At 39.3% G+C, this 15,042-nt stretch overlaps 1 protein-coding gene across 1 annotated transcript in view; it reads right to left on the minus strand.

Moving 5' to 3' along the window:
* The window catches only part of gabbr2 (gamma-aminobutyric acid (GABA) B receptor, 2), a 911,705-nt gene that overhangs the window by 630,416 nt on the left and 266,247 nt on the right, over positions 1–15,042 (minus strand). The window lies entirely within an intron of this gene.

The raw sequence follows: 15,042 nt of genomic DNA on the forward strand, positions 1-15,042 counted from the left end.
CATGGACTATGTAGTGTTTATACACAGCCCTGCTGGATACCTTGGGGGCCACCGGGAGTCGCTGTAGGGGGGCTAGCGGGCTCTTATGTGCCCTATAACCCAGGAGTGCGTCATCATCACGTGACAGGAAGGAACGATGTGCTCCCGGGCTGAAAAGGACTGTTTACCCTGACCCGGAGGGAATAAGGACTTGTGGGTTTGGCCAGGAACCACTTCCGGGTCAGGGGATATAAAAGGACTGTGGGAAAGCCCAGACACTGAGCTGAGCTGGGAGGTAGGAGGGCGAAGTGTCTGGGCTAGGAGGATTGGTTATTTGTATTGAGAGAATTGTAGTATATGAGTAGTGTGGTGTGGAGAGTGCTTTGTGCATGTGACAACAAAATAAATAGTTGTTATACTTTTACCTGGTGTTTAGAGTGGTACCTGAGGGTTCAAGAGGTGGACAAAGTCTCGATCTGTTACACAGCATATCACTGTATCTGAGTGTGGAATCACAGCTCTACAGCAGCTAATCGGAAAAAGAATTATCGGTATACAGCATCTAGTACACGCTGCCTCAGCAATGCTGCCTATTTGAACTGCTCTCATGCTACAAATGCTCCAGAGCCTTTCCTGTTATGACATCACGGTTCAGAAACAGTTTCATCCCAAGAACTATAAACGCACTCAATCAGTCCATCAAGTGCGCCTTGTAGAACTGTTTGTACTTATAAGTACAATTACCTCACTGTAAACTTGTGATACAGTTATAATATTGCGCATCCTGAGCCACTTTATAAAGTGCATATTTTCATATGATGACGATATCATTTTTAAGATGAAATGCAGCAAAATATGTTTATTATAATACAGATAAAACTTTAACTTCATTTAAATAATCTATATTGTTAATAATTAAACATGTGAGGACATGGTGTCACAGTGCTAGGAAGGAGCTGGTGCTCCGTTCACGGATTGTTCCTGCCTTGCGCTGTATTCTTGCTGGGGCTGGCACGACACTGGGAGGATAGATGGATAGAAGAACATGTACTATGAATATATTTCAATTTTCCTTAAATTTTTTGAAGAATCGGCGTTCTCAGCTTACAGATGGCTTGACATCTATTACAGAGCTGATTGTGTGGCGATTGGGCACTTGCAGAAAGAAAAGGAAGGATAGGAATTGGGGGTTAATATGTTTGAAAGAGAGAGTACTGCTGCAATAAATTATTTAATCGAAGGTCGCGCACGGCGCAGCAAGCATCTTGCGTGAGGCATGAACAATCACTGCGCCACCGTGTTCCCATGTTTAATACATGCTTTAATTCCTATCATCATGAAAATGATATCAAGTAACCCAGCCACAGGGGATACACAAACCAGTGTGTTTCTTCGTGCCGGTCCCAAGCCCGGATAAATGGGGAGGGTTATGTCAGGAAGGGCATCCGGTGTAAAATTTTGCCAAATCATTATGCCGACAACAATACAAATTTCCATACCGTATCAGTCGAGCTCCAGGTTAACAACGACCACCACCAGTACTGTTAGCTAACATGGTGCTGGCGGAAATTGGGCTACTATTGGCCAAAGAAGAAGAAGAAGAAGAGGGGAGAGATGTGTCCGGAGGCAGGAGGAGAGAAGGAAGGTAAAGAGAGTGGAACTGAGGGTAGGAACTTTGAATGTTGGCAGTATGACTGGTAAGTGGAGAGAGTTAGCAGATATGATGGAGAGAAGGAAGGCTGGTATATTGTGCGTGCAAGAGACTAAATGGAAGGGGAGTAAGGCCAGGTGGATCGGAGGTGGATTCAAATTGTTCTATCATGGTGTAGATAAGAAGAGAAATGGAGTAGGGGTTGTTCTGAAGGAACAGTATGTCAAGAGTGTTTTGGAGGTGAAAAGAGTGTCAGACAGAATGATGATTATGAAGCTGGAATTGGAGGTGTGATGATGAATGTTATTAGTGCATATGTACCGCAAGTTGGGTGTGCAATGGATGAGAAAGAAGATTTTTGGAGTGAGCTGGATGAAGTGATGAACAGTGTACCAAAGAGACAGAAAGTGGTAATTGGAGCGGATTTCAATGGACATGTTGGTGAAGGGAACAGAGGAGGAGCTGATGGGTAGGTATGGTGTCAAGGAGAGGAATGAAGAAGGTCAGAGGATAGTGGATTTTGCCAAAAGGATGGACATGGTTGTGGTGAATATGTATTTTAAGAAGAGGGAGGAACACAGGGTTAAGTACAAGAGTGGAGGAAGATGCACACAGGTAGATTACATCCTATGCAAAAGAGTCAATCTGAAGGAGATTGAAGACTGCAAAGTGATGGCAGGGGAAAGTGTAGTTAAGCAGCATAGGATGGTGGTCTGTAGGATGACATTAGAGATCAAGAAGAGGAAGAGAGTGAGGGCAGAGCCAAGGATCAAATGGTGGAAGTTAAAAAAGGAAGACTACAAGGTTGAATATAAGGAGAAGGTGAGACAGGCACTGGGTGGTAGGGAAGAATTACCAGACAATTAGGAAACTACAACAGATGTAGTAAGGGTGACAGAGTGCTAGGCGTGACATCTGGACAGAGGAGGTGGAAAAGGAAACCTGGTGGTGGAATGGGGAAGTACAGCAGAGTATACAGAGGAAGAGGATGGCAAAGAAGAAGTGAGATAGTCAGAGAGATGCAGAAAGTAGACAAGAGTACAAGGAGATAAGGCACAAGGTGAAGAGAGATTTGGCGAAGGCTAAAAAAAAAGGCATATGATGAGTTGTACGAGAGGTTGGACATTAAGGAGGGAGAAAAGGACCTGTACCGTTTGACTAGACAGAGGGACTAAGCTGGGAAAGATGTGCAACAGGTTAGGGTAATAAAGCATAAAGATGCAAATGTACTCACAAGCGAGGAGAGTGTATTGAGCAGATGGAAAGAGTACTTTGAGAGGCTGATGAATGAAGAAAACGAGAGAGAAAAGTGGTTGGATGATGTGGAGATAGTGAATCAGGAAGTGCAACATATTAGCAAGGTGGAAGTAAGGACAGCTTTGAAGTGGATGAAGAATGGAAAAGCCGTTGGTCCAGTTGACATACCTGTGGAAGCATGGAGGTGTTTAGGAGAGATGGCAGTGGAGTTTTTAACCAGATTGTTTAATGAAATCTTGGAAAGTGAGAGGATGCCTGAGGAGTGGAGAATAAGTGTACTGGTGCCGATATTTAAGAATAAGGGGGATGTGCAGGACTGCAGTAACTTCAGGGGAATAAAATTGATGAGCCACAGCATGAAGTTATGAGAAAGAGTAGTGGAAGTTAGGTTAAGAAGTGAGCTGATGATTAGTGAGCAGCAGTATGGTTTCATGCCAAGCAAGAGCACCACAGATGCGATATTTGCTCTGAGGGTATACAGTATACAGAAGGCCAGAAGGAGTTGCATTGCATCTTTGTGGACCTGGGGAAAGCATATGACAGGGTGCCTCGAGAGGAGCTGTGGTATTGTATGAGGAAGTCAGGAGTAGGAGAGAAGTATGTAAGAGTTGTGCAGGATATGTACGAGGGATGTATGACAGTGGTGAGGTCTGTGGTAGGAGTGACGGATGCATTCAAAGTGGAGGTGGGATTACATCAGGGATCGGCTCTGAGCCCTTTCTTATTTGCAATGGTGATGGACAGGTTGACAGACGAGATTAGACAGGAGTCCCCGTGGACTATGATGTTTGCTGATGACATTGAGATCTGTAGCGATAGTAGGGAGCAGGTTGAGGAGAGGTGGAAATATGCTCTAGAGAGGAGAGGAATGAAGGTCAGTAGGAAGTTAAGGGCTGAGGTTAAGGGCTATTTATATTGATTTGCATATTCAAAGAGGCGTAATTCTAAGAGGAGTTTGGGGAGTGGCAGCAGGCGCGTGCACGTGCATTACTTTTCACATTGACCGGGATTTATGGAGCAGAAGAACGTGGAAGTTGGTGAACACACAGATTTATGCATCCGGATTTTTTTGTGCATACGAACATTTCCGCTTTTGTCCGTACGCCATGTTCTAGTGTGAATTCTACGCACGGCGTTATGCATGAGGCCCCAGGTCTCCAACTGGTACAAGGAAACTTCAGTGGAGCAGGGTTGGCGGTTAATGGAATTCCTTTAATATTTTGTATTCTCCATGTGTTTATCCCTCTGTTGTGGGTAAAATTAACACATAACCTTTTTTAATATTAGGATACACAGATAGTGAAGGCAGTGGTTACATTTATAAAGAATCAAAAGAAGTGCTCAGCATGACCTTTATGCAATCGTGATGCTGATATTACTTCCAAATCATTTCCTTAGCAATGCAACAGCAACCACTCCTCAAAATGCTGGTGCTCATAAATGCAAAGATGGTGTTGAAAAGGATACACACATATTTAAACAGATTTACAAAAACTTCATTTTAGAGAACTGTTAAGAAAATAAAAATTTACATGATCCAAAAAATAATACAAGTCTGAAATAGTTCACTAAAACACCCTAGGAGAACAGAAAGAAAAATGAAATTCTAAGCATATATTAACCTTGACATTATTTGGGGCATCTCATAGTGGTGAATTCCTTTGCAGTGTAAATTATTTTAATTAAGAAAATGACAGAAACTTTAGAATAAATGAAATATGAAGAAGGCTGAATAAAGAATGAATGAACACTGAGTAATTCACTTCACTGGGGATGTACATATGAATGGAAAGTACATGACAGTGCATGTCTGAACAATAAATAATTCACTCAAAAATTTAATTTTTTTATGTTACCTACCACATGTAGTTTATAGTAGTAACCTCATGTTTTCATGCAGCATAGAGAGCAAAATGTTTATAATAGAAGCAAATAGTGACCAATGCTGTACAATGGCAAACATTGGTCAAGAGTCCTGTCTTCAGTTCAAAATGTCAGTCCCATGAGGTTTTAGTTTCCTATTTATGATGTGTGCTCGAAATATACATTGAACATTATTTTAGCAAAAATGTATGCAGTTTGCACAGTTGGAGCATATGACTTTACAATATGAGCAAAGTGAGATTTTTTTTTCTCAATAAACATTTTTCATATCATTTGCCATTGTACAGTACAGCATTGGTCAAACTTTTTTCTCTCTTTTCTTCGTGAAAACATGAGTTAAAAAAATTTTTCTCAGTCACCAATGCATATAAACATATAAAAAAATATACTGTTGGGTGGAATGGAATTTAACACTACACTATTATTTCACACCATAATTTCATATAATACGCTACTGTGGTTGTCAATTTGTCTGTCCAGGATTTTAAATCACCTGTAGCATGCAAACCATTTGATACACATATACTACGTGATGTCTGCTATCTGCTTTTGGGGTGATGATTGATCTCCAAGGTTATTCCTCCTTTAATTTTTATTTTATTTTATTGTAGAATCAATTCTTGGCAGCGGCCAGCAGGGCGGTCGTGTGGCGCATGCGTATGGGCACTTTTCTCATCCCTACCACCTTCGCTGTCACTTCCCCTATCTCTTCAAATCTTAAATCATTCTTGAGGTAGATTGAAGACTTAAATGCCAGTTTAAGTGAAAAATTAAAGAAAACATATTAAGTAACTGCAACACAAACACTGTCTTAATCAGTTTTAACGTGAAAAAGATACAAATGAAAGAAGAGAAGAAGCAGGCTGCTAGGGTGGAGAAAAGAAGAGCTGCTCAGGAAGCTACAAGCACATCAACCTCTGAGCAAACGAGTGTTAAACGTACTGAGAAAGAGTATGAAAACTATGAATGCTCAAGTCAAGTGTATTCACTGCACATTATCGTGTCATATCGTTACTGGTAAAATATGAAAAACATGACATACTGTAAAGATCTCCCTTTTCTCAAATTTCAATTAAGAGCTGTTCTCATCTGTATGAATTTTCAACTAGTTCTGTATTTCTAGGGAACTAGAGTGGAAAGGAGACATCTAATAATGTGAACAGCTTTTCTCAAGTGAAGCAGTGCTTTCTGTATGTGGTCACCTGTCCATAGATCTACACATTTGTCACTGCAGAGGTAAAACTGAGGTGTTCATCTTCCATTACACATTTAGAGGCACATAGTCTAATGCTTTTAAAGTGCGTGATTGCTGTTGGCCATGTCCATATTACTTAGCATACTACAGTTTCAAGAGCAGGATGTCATTGTGTTTTTGTTTGTTTTGACACCGCTTTTGTTCAAGATGAATCCAATGGTCAAACAACTTAGGTGGCACCTGGTGTTGCTATAGCAACTGAGCTGCAAAAACTGTTATTGATTTTTTTTTTCGAGGTGCAACGGCAGGTAGGAGCTGTTGCTGGTGGAAACATAAAAATTCAGCTCTCTTGAAGATGAGAAGTGCTGAAGCAATATTAGCATAGATAAAATACAGCACACATAGACCTACAGCCCACAGAAAAATCAGTTATAATGCTTGAAAATTAAAAAGCCACTTCAATACTTCTATACCTTACGATGGCCTGTGAAAATCAAACTAAGCCCAGGCTTTAACAGGGTAAACTGGCTGATCACATTGTTAATGAACAGCTCATTCTTTCAGGGATGCCCTAGTAAAGTTTTTCTTCTTATAATGAAATCTTTAAAGATTAATCACCCTGACAGTTTTGACTGCTGAAATCAAAGATCAATTTATGTAACCAGGCTGGCAGTGTCACCTCTACAGTGGTGATGTTACGTTTCAACCAAAGTTTGCTCCCTAGCTTGTGTATATTTGCATTTTTTGTCCTTTTTGTTATTTCTGATGTATTATTTTTATGAGTTTTCACTAATTATGGAAATTTTCTGTTTATTTACGATTTAATTTCTATGTATTTTGTGTTGTTCTTCTGTGATGCTTGTATTCTGTGGGTTAAACACCAAGAGACGGGATATGGGATCACCTTTAAAGGACCACCCTCAGTCTAAACATCTGATGCTAAATACCTGATCATATGAGATCAATGTTATGGTTGGCATTGTTATTTTATTTTTTATTTATTTTCTGTGGCCTTTCTGGTTGATGTTGTCATTCTTTCAGTTTTTTTGTTTTTTTTTTACCTTGAGGAATAGATTGTGGTTAATTATTTTCTTTGTGTTACCATTTAAAAGTTGATTTTTTTTTTGTTTCAGGACACCATTTTGTTTCACCTTTATAGCATGCCAGTGTCTATGGATCTCCTTCCTATGATCCACTAGGACTGTGCAAACTTTGAGGTCATTGACACAATAATATTAAGGAGCATTACATATTAATCCAAATCATCTGATATTGGATTGGACAGTTTTTCCTTGTGGCTTCTTTATTTGTGTTGTTTGGCTTCTGAAATCACATAGTCTGTCATTCAAACTTTGATTTTTGTATTGCAATTTGCTGCAAACTTACAAACTTTTTACTATGTCTCCTTCTCCCAGTCCTTTTATTAAAATTCTTCTCTGCCTCCCTGAGACACAACAAGCAGGTCCTTTAGTGGTTTATTGATTAACGTTCTAAGAGTGAATTTCGTAAGCACAGATTTTTGTGATTTGTGGATTTTGCTTCTGTGTTGTGGATTCTGCTTGAAATATATATTTGGATTTGTTTGCTTTGGATTGCCTTTAGGCAAATCTTTTCTGTCTAACTTTTTATTATAGTTAAGTCAGGGTTCCTCCCCTGGTTTATGTTTAATTTTTTCATTCTTTCTTTGTTCATTTTTCATTATTGTTCACTATTTTCCATTGTTTTTTAAAGCATTGTTTGTTCAATGATTATTTATTTAAATAAGTACTATTAGTTATTTTTATTCTCTTTTGTTATTTTTTATTATTTGTGTGTCTTTCTACTCCCCTATTTTCCTTGTAATTTGTGGGTGGATCCCCACGAGGAAGGGCCACCTCTCCATCACGCTTTAGGGACCACCGTACAAAGGCAAGCTGGGAACTGAAGTCCAAGTGGTTCACTTGAATGCACTCTAGCAGATTTTGGTGGTACTATGGATATTGTTAACTTTCCCTGGTTTTGATCTCATTTTATTTCAGCTTATTTTGCTCTGCTTCTTAAGATTATTCTGATGGATTTTGGATTGCTTTGGGTTACCTTATAGGCAACTCCTTTGCCTCTTTTTTGCTGTTTTGAAGTATGTTGTTATTTTTCTACATTTTACATTGTCATGAATAAATCCTTTATTTACAAAGATTGTTTCTGGGACTTCTTTCTGTAACCTGGAATTTTACATTTCTCCCTATTGTGGAGCACATTTATTGTTACAGTATTTGGGGACTACGATAACATTTTGAACTTTTGAAGCCAAAGCCTCATTAGGCCCTTATAGGCCAAAGCCAGCCTACAGAATTGGAACATTGCCTTTTCAGGATGGCTGGTGAGCTCACATTTGGAGGCTACACACCTTCGGCATTTATGTGCTGTTGTACTCAGAACAGCATTGACCTGGGGCCTCATGTATAAATGGTGCGTATGCACAGAAATGTTGTGTACGAACGTTTCCACGCTCAAATCGCGATGTATAAAACCTAAACTTGGCGTAAAGCCACGCACATTTCCACGGTAACTCATACCTTGGCGTACGCAATTTCTCTGCTCGGTTTTGCAGACTGGCGGCACCCAGCATCAAAGCAGTGCTACTGTTCCTGTGTGATCTCCCTTTCTTTCTTAGCTCCACATTCCTGACGCGGCTTTATAAATACACTGAAACTAACTGCATATTGTTTATTAGTGTAATGCATCTGATTGTAATTAACCTGCAGCAATATAATGGTCCAGGAAATAGCCATAGTATTCCAAATACCATAACTGCTTTAGCGTTGTAACTCTCACTGCATCTTCTTCTTCTTTCAGCTGCTCCCGTTAGGTGTTGCCACAGCAGATCATCTTTTTCCATATTACTCTCACTGCTCATTCGGACTGTAAACTTGCACTACAGTTATAATATTGCACAACCTGCGCCACTTTATGAAGCGCGTATTTACATATGACGATATCATTTTTAAGATGAAATGCAGCAAAATATGTTGATTATATTATACAGATAAAACTTTAACTTCATTTAAATAATCTTTATTGTTAATAATTAAACCTGTGAGTACACGGTGCTGCAGCGCTAGCTAGTTCAGGGATTGTTCCTGCATTGTGTTGTATTCTTGCTGGTGCTGACGCGACACTGGAAGGATAGACGGATAGAATAATTAAACATGTACTACGAAGATATTTCAATGTTCCTTAAAAGTTTTGAAGAATCGGCGTTTTAAGCTTACAGATTGCTTCACGTCTATTACAGAGCTGATTGTGTGGCGATTGGGTTTTTGGAGAAAGAAAAGTAAGGACAGGAATTGGAGGTTAGTACGTTTGAAAGAGACATTACTTCTGTAATAAATTATTTCATCGAAGGTTGCGCATGGCGCAGCAAGACTCTTGCGTGAGACATGAACAAGCACTGCGCCACCGTGTTCCCATGTTTAATAACATGCTTTCATTCCTATCATCATGAAAAAGATATCACGTATACATCTCAGTATTTTAATTATTCAGAGAGCTGTAATATCATGAATGTAATGGATTATGTGTCCTGTCGGAGAAAGAGAAAGCCCGTTTAAGAAGCAGGTAGTGATTCACACATGTAGAGCACATAGAAGATCAAATACAGAACAAAGCATTTAATGTGCCACTTTAGTTACAATGGGATTTGAGAAACTAGTAAAGTAAACGATTTTAAGATGAAGTTTATGATGTTCTACTTTAATGGCAAAATAAATTACGTGATTAAAGTGGAAATTTCGAGATTAAAGTTGACATTTCGTGCTTTTTTCCCCACTGTGTGCCTATTTTTTTTGTCTGTACCCTAATAAGCTTTCATATGACACTCGCTACGACTTGCCTTTTCACGGCGACTTTGATATGTGATTTCTTTTTTTAGTTCGGGCACTGTGCGACTTTGTGAACTTGAGCCTTCGAGTTTCTCTGACACTCTGTCACTCGATCAACTTCCTTTTGTTGATTATACCACTGTTTAAACCAACAAATATTACGTTTTTCCTTTGCCTCCACTTGGTATTCGCTGAAATTCTTATATTTCCCCCCGTGCTTTTCCCACTGTCTTTTCACAGAAGGCTATTTATATTGATTTGCATATTCAAAGAGGCGTAATTCTGGGAGGAGTTGGGGTGGGACAGAAGGCGCGTGCACGTGCGTTACTTTTCACGCTGATCGGGATTTATGTAGTGGAAGAACGTGAAAGTTTGCGTGTGCACAGATTCCAGCATCTGGATTTTTCTGTGCGCACGCACAATCCCACTTTTGTGCTTACGCCATGTTATAGTGTGAGTTCTACGCACAGCGTTATACATGAGGCCCCTGGTTTTTGGAACTTTTTCAAGACCTCACACCATTGTGTTATTATTTTGAGCTCTCAGATTACAACAGGAGACTTGAAAGCCACAACATGTATGGTGAACTGGCATTCTCTAGAGTACTTTTAAAACTAGTTGACAGATAATCTTGTCAAGCTAATGCATTCTAAAACTTTACCATTTGCAATTACTTCTAGAATTACCTAGAAGTACCTTTATGCCTCTACAGGTGTTTTGTTAAATGCATGTTGCTACAATGTGGTACAATTCCACAAGAGCTGAAAAAAGGAAACATTAAGACAAACAAGAGGAACAGAATCTGGTTTTTTTATATTTATGTAGCAATATGCCATATACTGAACGGATTAGATGATTCTGATATATGAATTTTGGTATATTGTTACTTTTTTTTTAGAATTATTTCTTATAAAAAACCCTGCAGCATGAATTACAAGGATGATAGCCCTTCTTCTTAGGCTGCCCAAGAAAAAACAAGGCAAATCTGACATAAAGCTGTTGAGACGCTTCATTCTAACAGATATTAGCAATGTCCTAAACAAGCCATTAACCAAAGAGGTTCTACTCCAACTATCTGTGAGGACATTTAGGACAGAAAGCCTCTTACCGTCAGGTGGGCTTTCTTAAATCGGGTCTCCAGGGACTCCAAAAAATATGCAGACTATAGATAGCCTGATTTAAGGACAATCCAAGCCATAAGCACCTGGAATATTCCTGTAGTGAATATGGATGGGCAAGCAGCTCTGAGAGCTTACTGGTCCTTGAAAAGAGATACAGAGCAGAGATGGAATTAGGTTTGGAAATGACAGAAAATAGCACACACTCAACTTTGAGAACCTATCTGGAAGGAAAAACTTAGAGACAAGGAGGAGGTAACTTAACATTACAGCTGCAAAGAAGTGAATTCATTTTTAAGAGAAAAACAGATCAGCAACATTATATGGCACTAATAATCAGGCTCAGAGTGGCAAACAATATTGAATTTGTCTTTTTATTGTTTAATATCTGTAGCAGTCTCTAATAACTATAGAAATAAGAATTTTCTAGTGGTCTCTGTAGGTAGATAGATAGTATAATGGAATACAGTTTTGTATAGCCAGAGGTGCATGCAAGGAAACTAACAAACATGGGTACTCCAATTTTTCCATTTTCATTTGCAGTCATTTAGTGGATTTATTGATCTGGTGGCAAACTAACATCTGTGTCAATTTAATTAGCATTAAAGAAGGTAAAAACATCAATCTACTAGTGAACATTTCTCTCTCATTAAGACATCGATACAGTCTAATTCTTAAGGTTAGTGATTTTTCTTTTCCAAAAAAGGAACACATACACCTACATATTTTCTTAACTCTACATTCAACAGGGCTGTTCTTTTTACAGAATATCTATTTGACCAGGCTGATAAACTGTACTGAGCTATAATTGTAGGCCAGTATAACAGATACTAGATCGTGTCAAAGGACTTCTGCCATTCAGGAAAATATATAATCTGTTTGACTTTCTGCTTCAGCTTGAAGTTTTTAGGCAAATTTACTGTTGTTTCAGGAAGCCAACTGTAAAATGATTATGATTTATTGCAAGGCCTCAAACTCCTACAAGTTCTAGAACCCAAAACAACCTCTGGCCACAAACAACTACAAGTTCTAGAACCCAAAACAACCTGTCATATAAATCTTAATATGATTAAGTGTGCATGTGTGCTCTGTAACGGCAGAAGCCCTGACCAAGATGGTTTCTTGACTTGCATCAAGTGCTACTGAGATAATGAATTGGATTAAGCAATCCATATTACTAACCGAGAATGCTAAACCGGATGATGGACGCAGGCACATCCGGCCATGGGCCGTAGCTGCAAAAAGACGTACTGCGCAGGCGCAAGAAAGGGCGGACGGGATACACACCAAGAGGGGGATTTAACAAGCCCCTGGAACACAAAAAAAAAGAACACAAAACCACCCCACACACCCTACAAGCAACGGACGGGACACACACAAAGAGGGGGATTCAACAAGCCCCTGGAACACAAAACGAAAGAAGACGCTCGCTCAACAACAATCCTCACCCACACACCCCCCCCCCCCAATCAATAAGAAGTGACACCCAAAGCCACATATCTAAAGGAAACGTCCATATTAAACATACGTCATCTCAAAATCTTCACACTAGGCAGCATAGGTGGATCTCATTAAAATAAAGCACTATTAACCGTTCAACTGGAGAAAAGGCTCCATATTAACAGTGAGTGCGAACCTCCTTAATACTTATCCATATTTCGCACGCTGAGGAACAAACAAGTCATGCATACACGGTCACGGGTACAAAACTATTCGGATTGGATAACGGAACCAAACACACGAACACGAATGAAACAAAAAGAATACACGGCGGCGCATACAATGCGCTTCGGAAAATACGTGAGAAAAAATGTCTCGGATCAAAAAACGCAAAGCTCAAGTAACCCCGTTACAGAGACGTGCCCAAATGAAGCGACACATTGAACGTAGACGCATACAGCGCGCGTCTCAAAGTGCTGCATCAAAACAAGCACGATTTCAAAAGAAAGAGCTTGCGTCTCAGACATACAAAAAAGGGAGCAAAGCAACGCGCATATGACCGGACAGAAAACAAGCAAGCAGGACTCAAAAAGCAGAAAGCTCAACTGACCGACATACAAAAACGGACAAGGCACGATACAAACAATGCACGACGTAGAGTGAAACGGACTTTGCGCAAAGCGGAGGCGGATCAATTAAAACTCAAAAATAGCGCGTCACAAATAATGGACATGCAACAACGCGGCACTCAAACACCACAAGCAAAACATGCCCGTCGCAGACATCAACACCAGACGTCTGCTAAACTCTTACTCCAGTTGGCTGACAACGCTTTCAATAATGAGTCCACTATTGAGGAAAATTCATTGGGATTAATGAATGTCATTTGCAATCATTGTCATTCACTTAACTTCCCAGAAGAAACAACTGGCAATACAAATAATGAATTTACACGTTGTTGTCAAAAGGGGCAGATTAGACTGCCTCCTTTGCATTCATATCCGGAATATCTACAGAAGCTTCTAAGGATGTGCCTGAAAGTAAAAACTTTATGAACTACATTAGATCCTACAATAGTTCATTTGCTTTTGCATCTACCAGAGAACATAACAGGACACCAAAAGGCAATGGCCCATACTGCTTTCGCATATGTGGTTAACACAACGCACTATATTATGTCCAAAAAATATTAATGTTAATCACATTATTAACCAGGTCATTTCATTACTTCCTAGAGAGACACGGCTCTTTCTAAGCTCTGACAAAGTTGACTCTGATGACGACAATGAACATCTGAATTTCCCATTAGAATATTTGAACACTATTAACCCGGATGGATGACCACAACACAACCTTACCCTTAAAAACGGAACAATAATCATGCTATTAAGAAACCTTAACACTAAACAGGGTTTATGCAATGGCACACGGTTAGTCGTCAACACCATAACACACGATGTTATTCAAGCAACAGTTCTTTCAGATTCACATGCTAACAATACTGTTCTCATTCTTGGAATTGACCTTACGAGTTCTGACCTAGAATTACCTTTTACATTGAAACACCGACAGTTCCCCATTTAAACCTGCATTTGCCATGACCAGCAACAAATCACAAGGACAAACCATGGACAAGGTTGGCATCTACCTCTCTGAACCCGTTTTTGGACATGCACAACTTTATTTTGCCTTCTCATGTGTTCGACGTTCATCTCACATTAAAGTTAAAATTAAAAATGATCCATGCCAAGGAAGACTCATTCAAAGACAAGACACCATCTTTACTACTGATGTTGTATACAGAGAAATATTCCAATAAAACATTACTCTATGCCAAACACTCTATTTTGTATTTATATAGGCATCATCCAAACCTGCACACTATTCTATATCTAATTCATACATCTCACTCTTTGTCATGCCCCAACGCCAGGGGTTGGCGAGCGAAGCGAGCAGGGGGCGGAGCCCCCTAGTACTAAGAGAATGTATCTATGCATGTATGTTTATCATCATCATATTTAAGACCATTGCACTAAGTTCATCATATTACACATACATATCAGGCATTAAGTCAGACATGCCTTCTCAAATGTTCAACAAAACTAACTGAATCAGTTTATTTTTTCCATGTTCCATTCTGATAATGACCCAATTAACTTGAATATGAAGTATAAATGAGAGTGAGTGGTTGTATGGGTGCTCTACAGTGAACTGATGTCCCTTCTGTAACTCAGAAAAGAATGGCATCAATATATACAAGATGACATGATTTCTAGCTGTTTTATTACAGCAATCATGGTGTCAAATAAGTCATGTTGCGCTCCATAGCTTTCAAATTTAGATTGAACATAAAGTATCTAGTATTCCACATTAAATTCCGTTGTCAGACAGGTAAGGGCACCATCCCCTCTCTCCACCAAAATGCTCTGAATGCTTTCATAGATATCTCATACACTCTATATTTGCAGATTTTTAAAATTATTACCTTTGGCCCAAACAGATTCATTTCAATGCACCGGATCTGACCATATTTTTAATATTTATTATTACTAGGGGGCTTTGCCCCCTGCTCGCTCGCCAACCCCCGTGTTTGGTTTTACAGATACACACTTTTAACATTTTTTTTTTCTTTGAATTGTTGCTATTTCATTAGTTTCA

Source organism: Erpetoichthys calabaricus, chromosome 13 (assembly GCF_900747795.2).
Source record: "Erpetoichthys calabaricus chromosome 13, fErpCal1.3, whole genome shotgun sequence".
Classification (NCBI taxonomy): domain Eukaryota; kingdom Metazoa; phylum Chordata; class Cladistia; order Polypteriformes; family Polypteridae; genus Erpetoichthys; species Erpetoichthys calabaricus.